General features: G+C 43.2%; 1 long non-coding RNA gene across 1 annotated transcript; it reads left to right on the top strand.

The window, feature by feature from the left end:
• Positions 1-10,096: 10,096 nt before the first annotated feature.
• Positions 10,097-13,403, top strand: LOC137416480 (uncharacterized). Its single transcript, XR_010982289.2, has 3 exons — positions 10,097-10,171; positions 11,975-12,170; positions 12,425-13,403. It is a non-coding gene; the product is annotated as an uncharacterized LOC137416480 (long non-coding RNA).
• Positions 13,404-25,150: the final 11,747 nt, after the last annotated feature.

The following is a 25,150-nucleotide window of genomic DNA, read 5'->3' as shown; positions in this document are numbered from 1 at the left end:
ATATCTCAGTAGTTTTATAAATGAGTTTGGGTTGTTTGGGGATCGAGGGAGGTGAAGGTGGACAGGAGGAGGTCGAGTCGGTGGTCCTGGTATAATAAATTTTTGGCTTCGAAGACTAGTCCACATAACGTATTCGCTCATTATAACAAGTATCTAACATATAAAGATTTGCATCTAAACTGGGTTTTGTCCTTCTTCTTAACTAAACTGGGTGATTTCTACTCCCCGTTACACGTAGTCGACAAATGCCTCCTCTCGTCGTCCCGGACTGGTGTTTGACGCACAACTTTTCATCAGATAGATGGATCTTTCACTTCCATTCACGATAGCTTTACAGGGCAGATGATTGGTGCGACTTGGGAAAAGAATAACTCTTAGCGAATATCTGATGGGAAAGCACAAAACGCATCAGATTCAAATCCAACGCAAATGAAAACGGCCTGTCAAACAGGAAGACATCATGCTAAAAAACAAGCTCCAATGAATTGAAAAACAGAACATTGTACTTGGAGATTAGGCCTTTCTGAGGCCATTTCGATTTCATTTCAGCACCGCCTGGCACTGCAAAGACCCAACACTGTCCACAACCCTACTCTTCACACACATTACTCCCACTTTAATGCTCACCGATATATACAAAAAAGGTTGCAGGAGCACAAAACATCGCAAAGCATGATGGGCGTCATTGCCTGATCAGCCTTCTTGGCACTACCCCTTTTCACACCATCAATGGATATTCGTCTGTCGTGGCAAGGGTACCGATACAGAACGGACTACCATCTTCAAGATACCTCCTGGGATTAGTAATGTCCATGACCCAGATGGAATAGCCCACGTCCGTCCCTTTTAAGTCTCCTTATTCGCAAGATGACTTTCTGGGAGATGCAGCACAGTCTGCTCCCAAACTCAGCAGAACGCAGATTTTTAGTTACATTCAATCCCATCGATGCCTGGTGTTGGTTTAGCGGTTAGGGTGACGGCTTGGGATCCTAGGATCCTGGGTTCGAATCCCTGTCGATCGCTGAATTAACACCAGGGGGGTTTACTCAGCCTGTCATCCTTCTGAGGTGGGCAAATTGAGTACCAGTTCACTGGTAATTCTGTGTTTTGTCGCAAGAGGCGACCAACAGGGTTGGCGGCAGGAAGGGCATGTGGCCGTAAAACATTGCTTTCAAAAAGGGGACCATGGTGCCCAAAAAAGGTGTGGTCATAAAACATTGCTTCAAAAAGGGGACCACAGTGCCCCAAAAAGGTGCGGCCATAAAACATTGCTTCAAAAAGAGAACCATGATGCCCCAAAAAGGGGCGGCCATAAAACATTGCTTCAAAAAGGGGACCACGGTGCCCAAAAAGGGTGCGACCATAAAACATTGCTTCAAAAAGCGGACCACGGTGCCCAAAAAGGGTGCGGCCATAAAACATTGCTTCAAAAAGGGGACCACGGTGCCCAAAAAGGGTGCGACCATAAAACATTACTTCAAAAAGGGGACCACGGTGCCCAAAAAGGGTGCGGCCATTAAACATTTTTTCAAAAAGGGGACTACGGTGCCCAAAAAAGGTGCGGCCATAAAACATTGCTTCAAAAAGGGGACCACGGTGCCTAAAAAGGGTGCGACCATAAAACATTGCTTCAAAAAGGGGACCACGGTGGCCAAAAAGGGTGTGACCATAAAACATTGCTTCAAAAAGGGGACCACGGTGCCCAAAAAGGGTGCGACCATAAAACATTGCTGCAAAACGGGGACCACGGTGCTCGAAAAAGGCCAACCCCTGCTGTGTGGGGCAAAATGGCCTCTAAGGTGGTTCTATTCAATCCCATCGGATTATGGAATGCAGGCCTGACAGCTCAATGGCGAGCACCCACCGAGTCAGACATCTTGCTGCCCTTTATGGTTTGTACCTGCTGTGTTGTCATGTGTTAATTTTTTTGGGAAATACTCGTAAGAATGAAACTAACACCGAAAACAGACAAATGCAACAAAAAAACAAAATGCTTGTTATAAATGGGAGAATCATCAATGCAGAACCACCATTCCACTGTATTTAGCATTCCACGGATCAGAACTGAACGATGAAAAGGCCTCAGCACGCACACGACTGGCCGAACAACAAAGTGAGCTTTATAGAGTAATGCTATGTTATAGGAATGGATGTTCCACCAAATTGCACAAAAACATCATTAAAGAACAACTCATGCAATCAAAAAAACAACAAGCATTTCCCATTGTGGCCTAAAAACTATGTTTAGTCCACCTGTCGAGACACGGTTCTCACCTCTTTCCTGCAATTTATTCTGCTTAACATGTGGCACCATCCGTTTGTTGTTGTCGTCCTCCCTTTGCCCCCATTTTTTTTCACTGTTGATCCATTGCCTGCTGCTGTTCTGCTCTCAGAGCCTTAATACCTGTACAGAACAAATAGGTGTTGAGTTCATATCATTGGGTGCATTCAGAATGTGTAGGGGTCCAACTGATGGCCCCTTAACACCACATGGTGAAGTTGGTCAGAAGGAAGATGTCTATTGGTTTTGAGGTCAAAGGTCATCTTGAGGTCAAATTTCTAAAATTGTCATTTTTCATCCTATTGACTTCAAGTTTGAACAGCATTTGCATATTAAGTCACTAAATTAGGAAACCAATTACTTTTGATGTCAAAAGGTGAAAGGTCAACTCAAGGTTCAAACATCTAAAATCATCAATTTTTATCTGAAAAATCGTCAATTTTCATCCGATTGACTTCAGGTTTGAACAGCATTTGCATATTAAGTCACTAAATTAGGAAACCAATTACTTTTGATGTCAAAAGGTGAATGGTCAACTCAAGGTCAAACTTCTGAAATCAATTTTTATCTGAAAAATCGTCAATTTTCATCCGATTGACTTGAAAATTAAAGAGCAATTGCATCTTTTAAAGAGCAAAAGATGGACACACCTGAGAGAGCAAAAGTTTAAAAAAAATTAAAGAGCCAAAGCCCTCTCCCTCCCACAGATCTCCCGATGTCCCTGTTCTCTACTGTTGCACTTGTATGCTTTCCTCTCGCTCCCCATATTGTCTCCCGCACCCTTTATCTTATGTTTTATGTGCCAGTTTGTCTTTTTGTGATTAATGTTAGCTCTTACACGAGCCTCGATCGTGTATACAAAAAAAAATCAAAAAAAAAAATCGTACATCACGGGATTGGAAAACCAACTCTTTTTGGGGTCAAAAAGTCAAATGTCAACTCAAGGTCAAACTTCTAAAATCAGCAGTTTTCATCTGAAAATAATCAATTTCCATCCGATTGAACTGATCTTTGATTAAGATAGTCAATTTAAATCTTAATGAAATGAACAATTTGATGTATCCATGGCAACCTTTTTTGTTTGGGGATGGGTGGATTTTGCAAGTATCTTGCTCTGCATGACGTATTTCTTGTTTATTTATTGTTGTCTTTTACTGGACTAATTAACTGGGAGTTATATCGTTGATAAATATTTTTGAAATCGTTACCTAAAATTTCAAATTCAACGTTTTTAAAATTGGATTCACCTTCACGAACATCAAGTCCTAATAAGAATGCAAATAAATAACTATGAGACTGCAGCTGAAAATCCGGCAAAAAGCACATCACATCCTTCTAAACATGCACTACATGCTTGGGAAAGATTCACAGGTGTGTCCATCATTTAATTGAGTAGTACATGTGAAGTCGTATGTTGTAAAGTGTACACACGCACTTTCATGTTCTGGTAGCACACATGCAGAGCAAGTGTGTTTTTTTGGCTGTCCTGTGGGGAGCATTTATTCCGAGCCAGCGAGAAGCTGATAATGAGGAGCATCTGCTGCTGCCTCCAGGTATATGCCTTGCTTTTTGTCACGTTAATTCACCTTATGATGGTAGAGCCATTTAAGAACTCCCGAGCCACGACGGTGTGTGTGTGTGTATATTTGTGTGTGTATTAACTGTATATGTGTGCATGTGTACATGTGCTTGTGTGTGTGTATATTTGTGTGTATATGTGTGCATGTGTATATGTGTGTGTGTGTATATTTGTGTGTGTATATGTGTGCATGTGTATGTGTGTATATTTGTGTGTATATGTGTGTGTATATGTGTGCATGTGTATATGTATGTGTATGTGCATGTGTATGTGTGTGTGTATGTGTGTATATTTGTGTGTGTATATGTGTGCATGTGTATATGTATGTGTGTGTATTTGTGTGTGTATGTGTGTGCATGTGTGTGTATGTGTGTATGTCTGTGTGTGTATGTCTGTGTGTGTGTGTGTGCGTATGTGTGTGTGTGTGTGTGTGCGTATGTGTGTGTGTGTGTGTGTGTGTGTGTGTGTGTGTGTGTGTGTGTGTGTGTGTGTGTGTGTGTGCATGTGTAAATGTATGTGCATGTGTATGTGTGTGTGTATGTGTGTATATTTGTGTGTGTATATGTGTGCATGTGTATATGTATGTGTGTGTATTTGTGTGTGCATGTGTGTGTGTGTGTGTGTATGTCTGTGTGTGTGTGTGTGTGTGTGTGTGTGTGTGCGTGTGTATATGTATGTGTATGTATATGTGCATGTGTATGTGTATGTGTATGTCTGTCTGTGTGTGTCTGTCTGTGTGTGTCTGTGTGTGTCTGTCTGTGTGTGTCTGTCTGTGTGTGTCTGTCTGTGTGTGTCTGTCTGTGTGTGTCTGTCTGTGTGTGTCTGTCTGTGTGTGTCTGTCTGTGTGTGTCTGTCTGTCTGTGTGTGTCTGTCTGTGTGTGTCTGTCTGTGTGTGTCTGTCTGTGTGTGCGTGTTTGTGTACATGTGTATATGTATGTATATGTGCATGTGTATGTGTGTGTCTGTGTGTGTGTGTCAGTGTACATGTGTATCCCTTTAATAATTTACTGATACATAACACCATGTAAACATTATATTTGAATATTTTCACCGATCAGGTGTTCGACATATTTTCCAATTATTTACCTTCAAATATAATGGTACTCCACATTATACTTGCCTTGTTGACAAACGCGCATGGAATTTACTGGGTAAAAAACTTGTGGCAGAGCGCTCGAGATGATTGAGGGACGGAGGGGAAGGGGAGAGGCAGGGGTGGGGGAATGATTTCCCGAGGCATACATTCTTCCTGCCAGTGGGAAAGAAAAAAAATAAAGAATAGAAAAAGAAAGAAGCCTTCATGATGACATGCCCAGAATTTGCATGTATTAGGCATTTTTCCTGCTTTGTAAAAAACGAACTTGGTCAGTAGTTTTCAGCACCTTTTATCATCTGCCACCCTGGTCCACCCATGAAACTCATTAAAGCATGCAGAGGCGCCATCTTTCCTCTCACTTGGCAGTTCAATCATAACTCTTAGCTCTCATAATGAATCATCTTGAGGAAGAACCACCCATACTGAAGGCGCCTGTTTTGTCATATTCGCAGAGCTAAAGGGATGTTATTGCGGAAGAACCAGCGGTCACTTCTCTCAGATACCACTCTCACTTCTCAATCCCTGCCAGCCATTCTCATTCAATCCTCTTCACTCTTTCCTCCCACTTTTCTGGATTGGACCCTGGTAATCCCTATGGAAAGCCTTAAGTCAGTGTTCGATGTACCTGTACAGGTTTACAGGATTTCATGTTACTTTTCCACTCCATCTTGATGATTAAATCATTGTCCTTCTGGGGCCCATCGTTGATCCCTCATGTTGCCATGGTGCACTCTGTGAACAACTCACCGTTTTACAACATCATTCTGCCCCGAAGGCGATAATGTGAGACAAGTTGCCACAATGTGCCATTTTACATGCTTCGTATGGGCTGGGCCGAGGAAAACGTCATTGGGAGAGGGCAAAAGGATGGAAAAGGGGGAAGATTTCTATCAGTTATGTGGTGTTTCTCTCCTTGGTTTGGTGTTTCAGTTATTCGCACGAGAGGGTAGTTCACAAACTTATAACTTCAGGTGGGATGTGGCTTTTGCTTTCAATGCAGAGATTTTTTTTTTCTGATTTCCTTTTCTAATAATAGGAAATATATATATATATAATTTTTTTAACAAACAAGAAAGAATTTTTGATTTTTTTTTCACTAAGAAAAAAAAGAGATTTTTTAAAACAAACAAGTAATTTTGTTTGATGTTTTTTTACTAACAAGAAAAAAATATTTGATTTGTTTAACAAATATTTACTTTAGATTTTTCTTTTTACTACCAATAAATTATATTTTGTTTTTTTTCTTACCAATAATTTTATTTTATGAATTGTTTTTACTAAGAATTTATTTTTGAATTTTTTAACTAACAATAATTTTGTGTGGATACTAAAATAAAAAAATTTGGGATACTTTGAACTAAAAAGAAAAAATAATGAATTTTCTTTTTCTTTACCAGCAATAAATTTTAGATATTTTAAAAGAATTGTTTTTGATTTTTTTTAAGTAACAAGAATTTTTTTTGATTTTTGCTTTTTTTGGTTTTGCTATATTCTTATCTTTTTATAACCTTCTCTTAGCCCCAGGCCTCGAGTGGTTTTATGCCTTGTTTGGGGCGATTTCAAAAATAAATAAATAAATAAATAAAAACGGGATAATGCGTCATCACATGGGTCATGTTTTCATGATGGAGCACGTTCAGGTGCCAAATGATGATCAGCAGTTACAGTGACATGATGATATGGCCAACACTTAGAACTTGCAGTAAGATAAATAGTTGGATTGTGGTGGTGTTGGTTTTTTTTTTTTTTTTTTTTTTTTTTTGTATACTGAATCGAGGCTCGTGAAAGAGCTAACATTTACTTCACAAACAAATCGACCAGACAAACAAAATACACAAAAAGAGGGAGCGGAAGACAAGATGGGGAGAAAAGGGGAAGCACACAAACACAACATCCGAGAGCAGGGAGATGTGTGGAAGGGAGAGGGCCCGGGGGGAGGAGTCATGGGAAGGGGGGGGGGGGGAGGGAGAAGTATAAAGCACAAGGACACCAAGGACTTCCAGGACAGAAGTTGGTATTTCAAAAAGGGGAATTGGGGTGAAATTAGCAGGGGTAGAAAAGATCAAGGTTTTGGATGGGGGAAGATAAGAGATGGTGGTGAACAGCTGTTTTAAAGACTTGGAGGGTGGAGTGGGATTGAAGAGAGTGAGGGAGTTTGTTCCAGAGGCGGGAGAAAAGAGGAATGAAGGAGTGAAGGTGAGCAGAGAGTCTTGATTTTGGCAGTTTAACCAAAAGAGGGTTGCAGGCAGATCTTGTGCGACCTGTAGGAATATTTGCGGGACAGAGCCCAGAGAGAGCTGGGGGGGGGGGGGGGGGGCAAGGCCAGAGAGGCATTTCACCAAAATCGAATCAAACGCATTCTGGGTTTAGAATCCTGCAACTGAGAAAAGGCTGCGGTTGTTCTTATACACACCTGTACCATCGGAGTAAGAAAACCCTAGGTGTCAACATATAAACCGTCTTCATGAAGTGCGCTCCAGGAAAGAAGGATATCCTCACTGGATATCTGCAGAGACGATGCTCACAGCACGTTCGATCAATGTCCATTGCAATCAACCTGTGAGCACCAGCCCTGAGATATCTAGCCTGAGTTTGAATCTCAATCCAGCGATAAACTGTAATCCTGATGTCTCTCAGGTAGTTGATGTTGTTGTTTCTTATGCAGCCTGTGGCTGCTGGTTGCACCATTTTTCTGGAAACGCGTTCTGGGGCAGTGCCCCAATTGCCAGTGAGCTGGTACTCAATTTTCTGATCTCCGAATGATGACAGGTTGAGAGTCAACCCCCCTGGCGTTAATTGAACGACTGACCGGGATTCCAACTCAGGATCCTATGATCCCAAGCCAGCACCCTAGCCGCTCGGTAGTGAAACGTTGGCTGTATCAGGGAAAGTATTGGTTCACCAATTCATGTGCAAAGAAGGAACATTATTATTATTCTCCAATCCTATAAGTAAGAACAAGTTTCATAATCTTGATGCAACTCAAAAAGCAGAAGCTTCAAGGAAACAAGTTCACCATTCCGCATAAGCGCTATCGAGTAAAATCCATCACAACCATTTCCTTTATTAATACGACTTTGGCTTTGCTTTGACAATGAGTGAGAAAACAGGTGGAACTAGAAGGGCACTTGGTAGAGACCATAACTCCGCAAGGCTGAACAGGTTATGTTTTGTATCCCACTAATAGGCCGGATCTGGATTCGGACCTCAACCAAAATCTAATCAGCTTGTTCTTGTCACATATCCAACTCATCCACCAAGTTTTGTCATAAGTCATTCATAACTTTTTGAAATATCTTGCCTCATATCGTTTTTGGCGCTATCACTCAATGGTAAAGAATCACTTTTAAAAAATTCAAAAATTATAGTATCCAGATGCGGAACTTCACCAAAATCGAATCAATTTGTCCTTCTTTCAAAACCGGACGTCCTTATCTCACAACAAACCTGTTCCCCAAGTTTCATCTGAATCCATCCATAACCTTTAGAGATATCATGCAGACAAACAGACAAACAGGGATGAAAACAAAACAACCTCCATCCACCTACGGTGGTGCGGGTAATGGGTTATTCGATAAAGGAACCAAACTGGAGATGTGTCGACAGGGCAAAAGCTGTATCACGTAGCCAGTTTCTGTGCAGGTGAAGGTGGTGACAAAGAGTGGGGGAACCATTCATCACGTACTATTATTCTTGCAACATACGAGTAGTGTAGGCTAATGGAGCTAAACTAGATTTCATTGCATTAAATTCCATGGCGAATTCCCCTAAGGCATCCAAAACACCTTGCAGCCGTTTCTGTTCTTTACCTGCAATTTACTTTATCCCTTAGCTTAGTGCTAGCTGCAATTATTTTTTATTCAACACCATGGAGGTATGCTGTTTGTTCTGTTGTACTCTCAGGTGACCAAGCCACACAAGTAGGTATTCTTCTCGCTGCGGGGTATTTAGACACGTATGGTGGAAAATATGCTTGTCTGGTAGCTTTACGTCGTCGATACTCCAGGTAGGTCACAGCAGTGGTTGGACCGCACTTTTACACCAACCACCAGAAGGCTTACGTGGCTTATCTCAAGTTTAATAGCGACTGTCATCGGCTCTCTGTGCTCACGATTAGTGCTCGAGTAGGTTTGGAAAGACGCAGAGCAGGGATTTCGATTAATTTAATTACTTTGCACCAAACTTGGTGGCTCCAAAAGAACATTCTTATATTATTTAGTTCCTTTACAAGGCCCCTCAAGCATTCCATTAGGCCCGTCTAACTTGCACAATGGTTGCCAACCTATGGTTGTTTGTCTGTGCTCTATCCTTTTTTCGATGCGGAGCGTTAAGCAAGGAAGCAGCGCGCCCCATTTTTAAAGTATTTGGTATGACTTGGCTGGGATTCCAATCGGCAACCTCCCAGACTCAAGGTGCACCTTCTAACCATTACACCACCGAGTCTGGTTGTGGACATTTTGGCATGCACTGCCATGCTGCTCGGCCCGTGACACTTGACACCTCCTCCACAAACCACCCGTGGACGAAGCTGGCACACCTCGTTCTTAGGGACAGAAAATTTTAATTTTCATGGTGATGCTGTTGCCAACATGGTGTGTATGTCTGTGCCTGTTTGCTGTGTATGGCGTATATATATATATATATATATATATATATCAATGAATATTGTTATACTGAATTAACAATTTACCTGTAATTTTTCCCCAATATTATTCTTTCTTTCTTTTTTTCAACTGATTATGTTCATTCATCGTCAGTTTTGCAACTTGGGAACCATTCGATATAAAGTCCTTGGTAAGGAAAGATATCCATATATGGAATGGCTGCAATGGCTGCGTTCCAAAGGTGACAGGATATTAATTGTATCAGTCTTTTGAGACTGTGTTTTCCACTCTTGGTATGCAATGAATCACCTTTAGAGGCCATTTTTCCCCGCAGAGCGGAGGTTGGCCTTTTTTCGGGCACCGTTGTCCCTTTTTTGAAGCAATGTCTTATGGCCACGGAGTTATAAATAGAATCTGGAGAGCCAATGAAGCCTCTCTTTTGAAGCGGCCGGAAGTAATGAGACGGCCATCTTGGAGGGCCGATTGTCAGCTGCTTAGAACTTTTTGACACAGACAGCACTGCACAAGTCTCACGCTGAAAATATGCCTCAATGTGCTGCATTTGGTTGCACAAATGCCACAGGGAAGAGCTCCAATGTATCATTTCATAGGTAAGTGCAATAATGTTGTGCACAACAGAGTATTGTACAACAGAAACACTAGACAGGTGAGCATGTGTGTTCGTCTTTTTATCACTGGGGAAGTTAGTGATTGTTTTGCAACGAACTTTTCCTGCCGTGTCCTCCGTCTGACACGTATTTTATGATTATTTATGTATTATAATTGATAAATTAGATTACTAAAACAGTGTCTTATTTACGACAAATCGTCAGGGGAAAACCAGATGATAGGTGTATGGGTGGGGGAGTGGCTTTGGCCAGTGCCGGATTAACATTGTGGGGGGCCTGGTGCAATTATTTGTGGGGTGCCTTTTATTTTGAGAGACCAAAATCATAGCACGCCTCAATGCAGAAACACTGTTCACCAACGCATGTCTGAGTGGAACATTTGCTTCATTCTATTGTTTTTAAATAGCTAAAAAAAATACAAATGAAATGGAAATGCTGGTGAAAATAAAGTACAGAAACAAAATATATGATATAATTTGCAGATGCAATTATTGTAAAAATAAAATCGAATTAAAGCTTGACATGTGAAAATATATTATAAATGGAAAAAATCAATTAATATTTGCCACCAAGCTAGAATATTGGCTCGTGACTACAACAGCGAGACGAATCTATTTTATGCAGTGATACAATTCTTAGGGAGTGTTCTTTATGTAGGGGGGGGGCGGTGCAGCAGTATGGGGGGGGGCACAAAAAGTTTTGACCACCCGAATGGGTAGGGGGCCCCACCAAGTCAATGTCATGAAAGTTTCCATGTTCGGTATGGGCGGGGGGGCCGAAAAAGTTTATTCAAATTTGATGAGTTTATCTACTAAATATCCTTCAATGTTTTTATATTATATATATTTGTGTTTTAATCAAGCTGCCTTTTAATCGGTGTAGTCTTTTTTTGTGTCATTTTACATAAATTTGAGCGCCTTAACCAAGTCAGTATATGACACAAAAAAGACTTCACAGATTAAAAGGCAGCTTGATTAAAACACAAATATATACAATATACGAGACAGTGAAGGGTTAGGGTTAGGGATACTCTTAACTAAGTTAGGTGAGGGGGTTGGGCAATAAAGTTTTGCTGATGGGTGGGGGAAGAAAAGTTTGCCCTTGGTACATGGGGGGTCACGAAAGTTTTACGCTGACCTACTTCCAATTCACCGTCCCACCCACTACATAATTTATGAACACTCCCTTCTCGTTTTAGCAGCACTGAAATCGGAGAACTTGGCACAGTGAAATGTTGCTGTTACGTAGATTGTAGAGCGATATATACATGGTCATCTCTGATCGCTTAGAGCTGAACTCTCCTCTCTACAGTTACTTATCATCAACGTCAGGCACATTTGGGAAAACAAAATATTAGGTGTTTGTGGGGGGCCCCAAATTGTGGGGGCCCTGTAGGACCGTACCATTCGTATCATTGTTAATCCGGCACTGGCTTTGGCTAATTGGCAGTGTCACAGTATTTTTTGTGTACATGGTTTGTAAGGCAGATGTGATTTTGTTTACGTCACTCTACATACATGCCTCTGTGGATGGTGGATGTTCATTTAAGTGTTTGAGCTCAAACAAAAGTTTGTTCTGGTGAAATAAACTGGAATTATAAAGTCCAAATTTTTACTTTCTGTGAAAAATTGAAGCATTGCCAGCAATTGTTTTAAATTTCGAAATCTACAACCTTCATTTACATTTCAAATTCGAGATTTGGATAAACTAGTTTGTGTCGCAACTCATCGACCTAAATAGTCAAAACAGTGAATTGGAACTAATCAGTGAAGTTTTTATTTCAAGGTTCCCAAAGGACAAAGACCTGTGCTCCAGATGGAGTGCTGCTTTGAGAAGAGAGTCCTTCCAGCCCACTCCAGGCACCACGGTCCTGTGCAGTGATCACTTCACAGACAGCAGTTTTGACAGAACAGGTCAAACAGTTCGACTCAATCCAAACACCGTCCCAAGCTGTTTCAACTTCCCAGCACATTTGACAAAGGTATACATTGATATTCGAACAATTTTCAATTAAGTTCAAGTTGTTTTGATGTTTTAAAATCATGCTATTTAATAATCTCAAGCACGTTTTTCACAAGTGACAGTTATTTTTATTGTTGTGCTATTCAAATACACACACAGCATTCATACAAATGTACGTGCATGCATGCATACATACTTTAAATCATTAATTTATCAATTTATTCAAATGTATGAACCATTCACTTATGTGTCAAATTATATTTTTGCAAATAGGCTACAGTTGAGAGGAAACCACCAGCAGCAAGGTCAATTGTTCAACAAGCGTTACGCCTAGGTCCCCCGTCGGTGAAGTGATGCGAGTTGACAAAGTGGAAGACGCAAGGCGCCATCTTGGATTTTGACGTGGCGACCCAATTTTCAATAGCGTTCTCCGTTATGCGTAGATACACCCACATACCAGATTAGAAGTTAGTACTTCGCTTATTTTTCAAGATATTCTGCTCACAAGGTTCAGACATACATGGCGGCGGCCATCTTGGATTTTGACGTGGCGACCCAATTTTCAATAGCGTTCTTCCTTATGCCTAGATACACCCACACACCAGATTAGAAGTTGGTACTTCACTTATTTTTCAAGATATTCCGCTCACAAGGTTGACATATATATGGTGGCGGCCATCTTGGATTTTGACGTGGCGACCCAATTTTCAATAGCGTTCTTCCTTATGCCTAGATACACCCACACACCAGATTATAAGTTGGTACTTCGCTTATTTTTCAAGATATTCAGCTCACAAGGTTCAGACATACATGACATCAGACATACATGGCGGCGGCCATCTTGGATTTTGACGTGGGTTGCACCCACACACCAAATTCGAATGCGGTCCTTCGCTTACGCACGCACGCACGCACACACGCACAGACACACAGACACACGGACGGAGGGGAAAACCATAGTCCCCCTTTCGCTCCGCGGTGCGACAGGGGACAACAATACGAGCCAGCCCCTACTGAGGATGAACCAGGAAAGACTGAAGACACTCATCCCAAGAAGGGACCTTCATGTAAGAATGAGGATCGCTCGTACACCATTGTCACTAGCCCACGTTCACTGAAACGAAAGTTGGATGATGCAAGTGCCAAACAACAATTTTCAAAAGAAATTAAAGTTGAGATAAATGAAATTAAATAAAATTAAATTATGACCACATACATTTAAAGCAATGTTCACTTCAGAAAAAGCTGTCAACATTCTGTTTGCAAGTCTGTCTTCAACTTATTGACTTGGTACTATTTATAATTTGTCAGGATTTGTGCTCATTTTTGTTCGGTGCATTGTAATAATTGTGGGTTTGCAGGTGGGTGTGTATCAGTTGTAGCCTACACATTGCCCTCCCAGTTGATACTTTCCAAAGAGGCACTATATTATAACAGCTGATGTACTTTGATGTAAATTGTACAATGTTTTGTATGCCTTTTTTGTAATAAAAAAAAATTGTGCTTTTGGTTGGTATCATTTGTTTTCATAGACAAACTATTGACAGATTTCCCATTGAAAAGTATCTTGCTTCAGGCAGTGACTTGCAGTGTGACATAAATCATTGTAAATATATTATTCTTCCATGTGTCCAATAAACAGACAAAAAGAAAAGTGCAACAAGTATTCCATTCTCTTCAATGACCATTGATATACTGGTTTCAACTTCAACTGCACAATTTTAAATTTTACTTCTTCTGTCGAGTCTATTACTCGTATGTCACCGATGGGCGCAATGGTTTGTTGACAAAACATTCGGCCCGCCAATATGGCCGCCGCTCGGCTTCACGGCTGCTAATGCTGCGCTGCATCTCATTGGCTCTCCAGGTTCTATATATACCTCCGTGCATTATGGCCAGATGCCCTTCCTGCCGCCAACCCCGTTGGTCGCCTCTTGCGACACACAGGGAATTACCAGTGAACTGGTGCTCAATTTGCGGACCTCGGAATTATGCCAGGCTGAGTCAACCCCCCTGGTGTTAATTCGGTGATCGACCGGGATTTGAACCCAGGATCCTCGGATCCCAAGCCGGCACCCTAACCGCTAAGCCAACACCAGGCTTACTCTTGGTATGCAATGATGGCGAGATTAACGACACAGTCCTAGACACTACAGCTTATCAATAACGTCAAAACCCAAACGTAACGACCCCGCTAATACGAGCATGTTAGCCTGAACACAGAAGGAGATGCTAACGCTTGGCCAAACAATGTACATGCACATTGACCCTAAAGTCAAAACAAATGGCCACATCACCTTATTGAAGTTCCCCTGCCTTGATGGCAAAATCAGCAAAAAAAAATCCCATCTGATAAACAGAAAAGCCAAGGGCTTTTTGTTTTTTTTATTCATTTTTTTATAGGGTCAAATAATTAGGAGCAGCAACACAAATCACGCACACATGTTGACAAATACTTGAGAAAACACCGGACTTCACCTTAGCCAAACAGTTGTAGGCATTGGGGGAAGTGGCATAACTTACCAGGGCACTCCGGTGTACAAGTGACGCCATCTTTGTGACGTCACTTATTTTTGTAGTCACTGGGGAAAATTAAGGAGAAATTTCCCGATCCTCAAGGGATACCAACCCACAGCGGTCATCCATGCTCTATCCTCTAAATTCTGGGCATCAAGCGAGGAAGCAGCACGTACCGTTCTAAAGCCTTTGGTATGGCTCATTGGAATCTCTCGTGATGAAGGCGAGTCTATGGGATGAAGATGAAGACGAGTCTTCCGCTTCATTTCTGATCTTGTACCTTCTGCCCTCTTCGTGTTTTGTCCCCCCTCTCATCCCCCCAGGTATCTGCAACACGCACGCGGTCCACCAGCAAGCCCCTCCGAGTGTCACTGAAAAAACTCAGAACAACTGCTCACCTTAACTCATTTGTTCTTCCTTTTTCCCACCTGTGGAACCCATTTCCAGACTGTATTCAATCTAATTCTTCGCTCCAGCCTTCGAGGCAGCTGTTTACCACCATATCAGATCATCTCCCAACCATAAACCATGATCTTTTCTCAACCTGTTAAACCACTCCCACCCCTTCCAAAACTTTGCTTATCCATCACTTTCATTCTCCCCAATTCCTCCTCATCATTACCTTCAACCCTTGTTTGTCTGTCTCCATCTATTTTCTCCCTCCACCCTGCTGTTGGCACCCTCCCCTCCTCCTTCTTCTGCTGTTCCTTTTGTTATGTTGCATCCTGATCCGTTCTGTGTTCCAGCTCGTTCACGATCCAAGACTCTATAAAAAATACAAATACAGAGAAAGTATGAAAAGAAGCTAAGACAGAAAAGAGCAGAAAGAAGAACGGTCAACAAAGATAAATGCAAGTCAGGGCTCCGGTATACTATCAGCATGACGAGTAGATCAACCACTCACAGAGAAAGATGAATTCAGATTTATACATATATATATGTATATATATATATATATATGTGTATATGTGTATATGTGTATATATATATATATATATATGTGTATATGTGTATATGTCGGTCGAAGACCTCAAGGGAAGGAAGAAGAAGAAGAATCAGAGCAGCAATGTTTAATGGGATCGATTACAAACACACAGTGTGGAGCAAGGCTCGAGAATGCACCGCCTAACACGCAGCGGGCAATTTCTCAAGACACTCGCTAAAAAATAAGCAAAAAGTCATTTCATTTATAGCAAAATATCAGACAAGAATCTGCGCTAAAGACATAGCAAACCCTGGGCCATAACGACAACACCTCCCATTGTCCCTTCCTACAGAAGGCCAAACTTGGACTAACAGATGTAAGCATGGGATAGGCTGAGCTTTTTTGGCTCTTTATCTAAACATATCAGACCCGAGCGCAGGCCGAAGTAAATATTCTCATACACTAGGCTAAATGGTAGATGAATGATTGGATACACGTGCTGAATACATTAACAATCAAGGATATGTAATGTCTATATTTCTCCCGAGGTTGGTTACGTCTTTGTTTTTAGGAGACATACTAGAAACTACAAAGATATATAATTAATTATTCCCTTTGCGAAGAAGGCGTTTAGCGACATGTTTTCTCTGTACGTGGGTCGCGAGCATATTATCTACTGTTTGGCACATACATTCAAGGACTTGTTTACTGGGCTAAGGATCCACCCTGCACGTCGAGCCTCGAAACCACATTTTGTCCACTCGCCTCTGCCTGCAGCTGAGTTCAAATCAGTTTTTCAGAAGCACGATATATAATTTCAGATGTTATACTCAATTGAGTCATGGGGTTTAAACCCTAATGGCTGACAGTTCCTCCCTTTGTCTTTACAAGACAACTCCTTGGAAAGACACCGTATACAAAGTGATTAGCATCCCAATTAGTCACATGCTAGGCACGACATAGCGTCACGCATGCTCAAGAAAGATATCGGCCCTAACTGGCCGTCTAACATTCAACGTATGAATTGTTAGCCATAATTCGCGACGACGACGCCTGGTTTAAGAGATTGCTGCCGCCCGGCCAGATTCCGAATCCACCCTCGTTCCGGTGTAGGTGCGACCCGGTTGCCAGCCAGATTTAGGGGCCCTCTTTATGCAGGCGTGGTCCTCGCGAATTAGGGCAAACAATCGACGTCCAATGCCATCAAGCCTTGTACATATGATTGCTCTGTGGAAGAATAGGATGCACATTCGTCATCACCAATATCCATCTCCTCATAATCGCAAATCTCCATCTCCACATAGTCTGTGTCAACGTCAGTATTCAAAGTGTTGGGTGTTTTAAGCTGAGACGATCCCAAAGTGGTTGTTACGGGTGGTGTAAGTGGTGGTGAGGGTGGTTCTTCCGGATACATGTTTGCCATCCGCTCCTTACTGCTGGCATAATAGCAATAACCTTTAAAAGAACCTACACTTTCTAAATCACAGGTATAATCATCCCAACTAAAATCATCATTATCAGAATCCCAAGCATCAATAGGTTCATCGATTTCAAGCCAGGAATCATAGATCCCTAAAGCCACCTCCTCTTGCCACACAAGTATCACAGTCATCACAAACATAAATACAGGCAGCAGCCAGTTCCCACATGGGATCAACACAAGTATCACAGTCATCACAAAATTCAATACAATTTTCTGGAGCGCTGGTCACAACTGCCTTGTTGAAGGGCCCATTCAGGTCGACGGCCTCTGTGGTCAGAACCATAGTCGTTGTCGGCGGCTTCTTCACTTTCCATCCTGTAAAATACTTTCTTACACACACCATGATCAAATTCCTAGCCCCCCGTCCCACTAATTGGCATTTAGTTACCTTATCTCTCAGATGGTTGGCTTATTCATAGCCGCATTTCCTGTGTCGTGTCTGGAAATTCAAATGCCATATTTACTTTCACCAATTTCCGAAAATACCTTCCTTTTAATCATCTTCCCTACATCTAATAATACATGATTTACCAAATTTACCTTGGGAAAAATGGATCCCAGATAACAAGTCCCTCCCCACTGGTCGGGTAAGTATGGATATGCTTTATTTCCGCAAATAAACATTACTCCATGGGGTGGGATAAGGGCCGAGGCCATGCATTTACCGATCTCAACGCGGGTGGCGCTTGGTGTTCCCCAAGATATGGTTAGCTTGGTTACGTTATGCTGGGCTTGGTCATCTATGGTTATTACAAGGGGGCCTCCCTTTTCTCTCCCTCTGGTGTCGGATGGCAGGGTATGGGTACATTCCGAGGTTCCCATCTGAACGTGTCCCTTTCCTATAAGACACACCCGTTCCTTTTGCTCTGTCACCCAGACTGGATCAGGTGGTTTGTCTAACAAAGCCTGCTTAATGGGTGGGGTATATCGAAACTCCCGGGAACACACTGCTGGGGATTTTGGGCCTATCAGTTCCAAGGTTGTGGTCAGACATGGGGTACGCAAGGGTCCTGAGCACATATCTCGTAGGGACAGGGGCAGCACTACCATTTCTATCCCTGTCGTACTGGTGTGGGGAAAATGCATACACATCCAACAACGTGATCGGTTCTGTACCTTCGCCATTGCACGGGTCACTGTCCAATACGTATTTTCCTTTGGCTTTTTCTTGCTTTCGATCCGTGGGTGCGGAATTAATATGTGTGAGATGCATGGTGGCCTATAATCGTAGGGGGTCTGTGACGTCATGAATTCACATTGTAGTATCAGAGTAGTGCCGCTGTTCAGTAATACATGCGTGGTTAAATTGTTCGAGTCCTTTCCCCATTTGTAACCTGGCCTGGCCATGTTTACTATTGGTGCGCTGCCTTGTCGTGGCGCTTGCTTCAAACGACTGAGGGCAGCAAAACCTGTCTTCCTCCCATGTGAGTCTGTGTACAACGCCCTCCACATTATCCGTGTCCATACGTCTTCCTTCACATGGCAGCAGGGTATATTTATCCTTTGACCCCAGATAACTCTCTGCCGGTAGACCTTAACGGTTTGGTCGCCATATGCATATGTCTCCGTGTTCGCCCATGCCCTCGTGTCCCCAGTGCTGGCAAAGCAGTATATTAAACTAAGTGTGATTGCCACCCCTAACAGGCGGTGGTGCAGCATCCTCGATCTGTGGTGGTGCGTTTGAGGTGTCTGTGTTTGTGGGTATGGCCAACTTACAATGTGTGGCATGTACCCAGGACGACTTGCCCTCACAAAACACCGCTGTTGGTGTGATCAGAAGAACTTGGTATGGCCCCGTCCACCTTGGTTCGAGCGCAGTCTTACGGGTGAAATGCTTCACCAGCACGTAATCTCCTGCCTCGACGGTGTGGATAGGCTTGCTTGTTGGCTCCGGCATGGCCTCCCGAATGCGTTCATGTATGCTGCGTGCCACATGGGACAAACCTATGCAAAACTTTAGAAGCATGTCATCCATGATAGGTAATTCAAGGGCTGCCATATCCACTGGCGCCGATACCGTTGACATATAGCGCACGAGCGACAGACCATGGTAACCACAGTCGAAAGGCCTGGTGCTGCCCAGGTGGAAGTGACCTGCCTCATCACCCCCCTATGGCACACATGGCCATTTTGATGCGCCATGCGTGCCAACCATGGTAATAAAGCTCGCGGTGCCACGGGTTTGTCATTAATCGTCCACATTTGTCCTTCTGCGGGGCGCTGAGCTCCCAATTTAATCCAATCTTAATGTTCTACGTTTGAGGCCGCGGCTTGTAATTGTATTACATCGAACTCTGTAGGTGCGGATGTCGGAACGTCTGTCTGGGCGGTCGCTTTAGCGCCCTGTTTGCGCGTAACTACTGGCATATTATACCCAACTTGTTGGTTTGCCGCTAGTGCTGCTGCTCCGTCGGCTCGGGCGTTTCCACGGGCCACAGCGTCGTCTGTACGCTGGTGACCTCGGCATTTAACTACAGCTATTTCACGTGGAAGCATAATACTATGAAGCAGATTTCGCACTAAGTCCCCATTTTTAATGAGTGCTCCCGCTGAAGTGAGGAACCCTCTCATTTTCCATATGGCCCCTTTGTCGTGGACCACTCCGTGTGCGTATGCCGAGTCTGTATAAATTGTCACTGCTTTTTCCTCGCTTACTTCGCACGCTCTCGTGAGTGCATACAGTTCAGCTTGTTGTGCTGACCAGGTGGGCGGGAGGCGGCCGCTTTCGACCGTCTCCGTATCCGAGCATACTGCGTACCCAGATAACAGGGATCCGTCCCAAGCCCGTTTGGCTGAACCATCGACGTAATAGGTGTGATCGGCTTCCTGTAGCGGAGTGTCCTGTAAGTCAGGCCTTACTGTTGATATTAATTGGACCACGTCCGTGCAAACGTGCGGGATTCCCTCCTCCTTTGTTGGCAAAAGTGTCGCTGGGTTAAGAATGGTACACCGCATCACCGTCACGTTGGGTGCCATAATTAATGCCGTTTCGTATTGCATCAGTCGAGTGGCTGTGAGATGCTGTGTGTTTCGCTGTTGTAGTAGTGTATGGACGCAATGCGGTACCTGTAAAAGGACCGCATGTCCCATAACTATGTCGGCCGTCCGCTCAACTGCGTATCGGGCAGCCGCCACGGCTTGTAAGCACAGCGGAAAGCCTTGTTCTACCGCATCAAGCTTTTTGCTGAAATAGGCTACTGGACGTTCCCTATCTCCATGAGTCTGAGTTAATACGGATTGTGCGAATCCCCCTACTGCATGGGTGAAAAGTGTGAAGGCCTTTTTATAATCGGGAAGGCCCAAGGTTGGCCCAATCTTCTTCATTTTGCTCTATCACCTCCCTTTGAGCAATAATTTAATTGATGTGATTCCCATATACCTGGTGGAGTTCTGTTCACTTGGTCTGCAGAGCCGTGATCCAATCTTCACCAGCCCCCAATCACCTTCTTATCACAAAACAACAGTCCATAACTAACCACTTTTTTTATTTCTTGTCTTTTCCATCAACTTTTATAACCTTTTCCTCCACTTTCTCATCAATTCCTGCAGTCACCTGTCATTGACAAGTAATCCATCTGATTCGACTTTCCAATTTAATCATCTTTGCACTTTCCATGACCTTCTTCTCACTTCCTTTTAAACCTTTTCTTCAGACACAACCCACATGAGTTATGAATACAATTTCCCCTTTCAGGCACGTGTCTAGTCACTCACAAAGTGTCCATAAGACAACGTCATTATATTTCACAGAACTCCACCACTCTATTAAATCCTAAACATGCCCAATGGGCAATCCACGAAAAAATCAAAGCATTTTCAGTCCCCCTTTTCTCATACACTAGCCAATGTAAGTCAGCCAAACATAAATAAAGAGGTTCCAGCGAGTTGTGACCTCCATAACTCTAAACAACTCCGCTGGCACCTTTTAAAACAAACTTTCCCAGTCACTTACTAAAATAAAGTGCAGCTCTTGTCCGTAGATATACGTTAACCAAGGTTACATGAGACTTGACAACAATATTCCTGCCCCGTGGAGCAAGGCATCAGAGACAACTCCCCTCTCCACCTGAACTTATCCCAGGTAGAATTTAGCTACCTACAGAGAAAGTACCTGCACAACACATTTACAAACCAATTCGTCCCCTCGTATTAGGGGACGTCACAAATGTTCCACCACAATTCACAGCAGGTGACCACCCACCTGCCTTCTGTCGAAGTCCAGTTCAATTTCCATTCACAGATAGACAGACAGACAGATAAACAGACCGGGTGAAACCATAACCATCCATCCTTCCGATTGGACTCATGTCAGCATCACATGTCATTCTTGCCTTCATTCAACGCATTCTGCCATCCCAAGTCGGCCAAATACAAGCCCCGGCCATGCCGTTGAATAAACACCCAGTCGGACTGTCAGCCTATCATTTTTGACTTTCACTCCCATTCTCCCTTACTACATTTGGAGGGCCGTTAATGTGGGGATGTAATTGAACACTTGTTTTAAAGCCCTGTCTACACATGCTCTCCATAACATACTCATTATTTCCTGCCAATTTTACTCATCCGGATTGCCCAACGCCCGTAGGCAATTTGGGGAACCCCTTGTCAATCCATGACACACTTCAATGACTCACACCATAAACACAAATACACGCTGCAATGACAGATCATTCATTCCCTTATACACAAATACCTGTGCTCACTCCAACACATCCAGTGCGTAGCTTAACTTAAAATACTCATCGTCCTACCTTTCTTGGGCTAGTCCCTCCTGGTAGTCCTAAGATCGGGTCGCCCCCCGATTCCTAACCTTAAACGCAGTTCTCACGCCGGAGTAACTTAACACCTATTATATTATCTATCACCCACATATGGGTCTACCTGCTTCCCACGCAGGAAGCTTACCTGAGGGATATCCCTCCTTATCTCGGGCGCCCTGTATAATCGATTCATTACCCACTGCTGCTCTGGTTTAAACTAAATATGGTTCGGAATGCAAGCCAGGTGGTACAGCCGACAGAGGTCCACACGTCCAAAGCAAGGCAGGAGGCTTCAATTTCGATGTGCAAAAATTGCTTACCCAAATTAGGTGCCGGCAGGCCTCCTTTCCGACCTGGAACGTGAGGGTCCACCTCGTCTGCACACTTGGATGATCCCACTTCTGACACCAAAATTGTCGGTCGAAGACCTCAAGGGAAGGAAGAAGAAGAAGAATCAGAGCAGCAATGTTTAATGGGATCGATTACAAACACACAGTGTGGAGCAAGGCTCGAGAATGCACCGCCTAACATGCAGCGGGCAATTTCTCAAGACACTCGCTAAAAAATAAGCAAAAAGTCATTTCATTTATAGCAAAATATCAGACAAGAATCTGCGCTAAAGACATAGCAAACCCTGGGCCATAACGACAACACCTCCCATTGTCCCTTCCTACAGAAGGCCAAACTTGGACTAACAGATGTAAGCATGGGATAGGCTGAGCTTTTTTGGCTCTTTATCTAAACATATCAGACCCGAGCGCAGGCCGAAGTAAATATTCTCATACACTAGGCTAAATGGTAGATGAATGATTGGATACACGTGCTGAATACATTAACAATCAAGGATATGTAATGTCTATATTTCTCCCGAGGTTGGTTACGTCTTTGTTTTTAGGAGACATACTAGAAACTACAAAGATATATAATTAATTATTCCCTTTGCGAAGAAGGCGTTTAGCGACATGTTTTCTCTGTACGTGGGTCGCGAGCATATTATCTACTGTTTGGCACATACATTCAAGGACTTGTTTACTGGGCTAAGGATCCACCCTGCACGTCGAGCCTCGAAACCACATTTTGTCCACTCGCCTCTGCCTGCAGCTGAGTTCAAATCAGTTTTTCAGAAGCACGATATATAATTTCAGATGTTATACTCAATTGAGTCATGGGGTTTAAACCCTAATGGCTGACATATATGTGTATATATATATATATGTGTATATACTGTATATGTATATATATATATATATATATACATACATACATACATACATACATACATACATATATATATATATATATATATATATATACATACACACACACACACACACACCCTGGTGTTGGGCTAGCGGCTAGGGTGCCGGCTTAGGATCCTAGGTTCGAATCCCGGTCAATCGCTGAATTAACGCCAGGGGGGTTGACTCAGCCTGTCATCCTTCCGAGGTCGGCTAATTGAGTACCAGTTCACTGGTAATTCCCCGTTTGTCGTTAAAGGCGGCAAAAAGGGTTGGCGTCAGGAAGGGCATCCGGCCGTAAAACATTGCCTCAAAAAGGGGACCAAAAAAACAACAACAACAACCACGGTTCCCGAAAAAGGCCAACCCCCGCTTTGCGGGGAAAAATGGCCTCTAAAGGTGGTATATATATGTATATATATATATATGTATATATATATATATATATATAATTATATAATTATATATATATATATATATATATATATATATATATATATATACAAGATCGAGGCTTGTGTAAGAGCTAGCACATTAAACACACATTGGCAAATAAAACAAAAAATATCAACGGATACATAAAACATAATAAAGGGAGGGGGAGACAAGATGGGGAGAGAGAGGAAAGCACACAAGCACAACAGTAGAGAACAGGGACATCGGAAGATCTATGGGAGGGAGAGGGCTTGGGGGGGAGGAAATGGGTACAGGGGTACACTGTATAAAACAAATTGACGCTGCTAGGAATTTCAGGATTGAAGTCGGAGATTGAAAGAGGTGGATTTGGGGTGTATTAACGAGTAGGATAAAAGATTAAGGTTTTGGATGGGGGAAGATAAGAGATGCTGGTGAACAACTGTTTTAAAGACCTGGAGGGAGGAGTGTGATTGAAGTGAGTGAGGGAGTTTGTTCCAGTGGCGGGAAAAAAGAGGAATGAAAGAGTGAAGGTGAGCAGAGAGCCTTGATTTTGGCAGTTTCACCATAAGAGGGTTGCTGGCAGATCTTGTGCGACCTGAAGGAATATTTGGGGTATAGAGCACAGAGAGAGCTGGGGGATATAGGCCAGAGATGAGTCGGGAGAACACAGAAAGACCACCAACCTGCCTGCAGTGAGAGAGTGAAAGCCCCTCAGAATCAGCTTCATCGCGGAAGATACCAATGATCCTGAAAGCTTTGGTTTCAACAGCGAGAAGCCGAGCTAGGTGTGAGGGAGAGCAGTATTCCCAGGCAGTATAAACAAGCCCAGGGGGGAGAGCAGTATTCCATTGAGCTGCAGATGCAAGCTTTGTATGTGGTGAGGAGCTCAGGTGTACCAAGGAAGGACTTCGCACAAGGGAGGATGCCCAGTGAGTGACTGGCTTTGGAGGCAAGCCTGGAAATGTGGTTTTCCAAGGAAAGATCATGGCTGATTGTGAGGCCCAAAAGCTTGAGTGACCCAAAACCTAAAAGCCTTCAAGAGGATTGTTGAGAAAGTAGATGGGAGGGTTTTCCAGACGGTCTTTTCGGAGAGACATGGAGTGAGGAGGCTGCAGACTGCCAATCTGAGGGATGAGGAATGGAGCGGTAGAGAGTGGAGTCATCAGCAAAGAGATAGAGATGATTTTCCAGAGAGTCGGAAAGATCATTGATGAAGACCAAAAAAAGCACAGGTCCCAGAACACTGCCTTGAGGAACTCCAGCCTGAACAGGAAGGGGAGATGAGAGAAACCCATTCAGGGCCACACATTGACTACGACCAGAGAGGAGGTCCACAAGCCATGTGTGGAGATTTGCATGGATACCATAGGAGGAGAGTTTGGTGAGCAGAGCTGGGTGCCAGACCGTATCGAAGGCACGTGATATGTCAAGGGAGATAGCTCTGACTTCCTGTTTGTCTTTGAGGACCTCCATCCATTGTTGAGACAGCAGAAGGAACATATCCAGAGTAGAGTGACCTGGTCTGAAACCAAATTGATGATCAGAGATCAAGCCATTGGAGAAGAGGAAGGATTTTATATCAGAAGTGATGATGGATTCCATGACCTTGCTGATGACTGGGAGCAGGCTGATTGGTCTGTAGTTGCAAGGATCTGTTTT

Source organism: Myxine glutinosa, chromosome 9, assembly GCF_964187855.1.
Source record: "Myxine glutinosa chromosome 9, kmMyxGlut1.1, whole genome shotgun sequence".
In the NCBI taxonomy this organism is placed as follows: Eukaryota; Metazoa; Chordata; class Myxini; order Myxiniformes; family Myxinidae; genus Myxine; species Myxine glutinosa.
The sequence above is the reverse complement of the archived record's forward strand: the minus strand, read 5'-3'. Positions and strand labels throughout refer to the sequence as shown.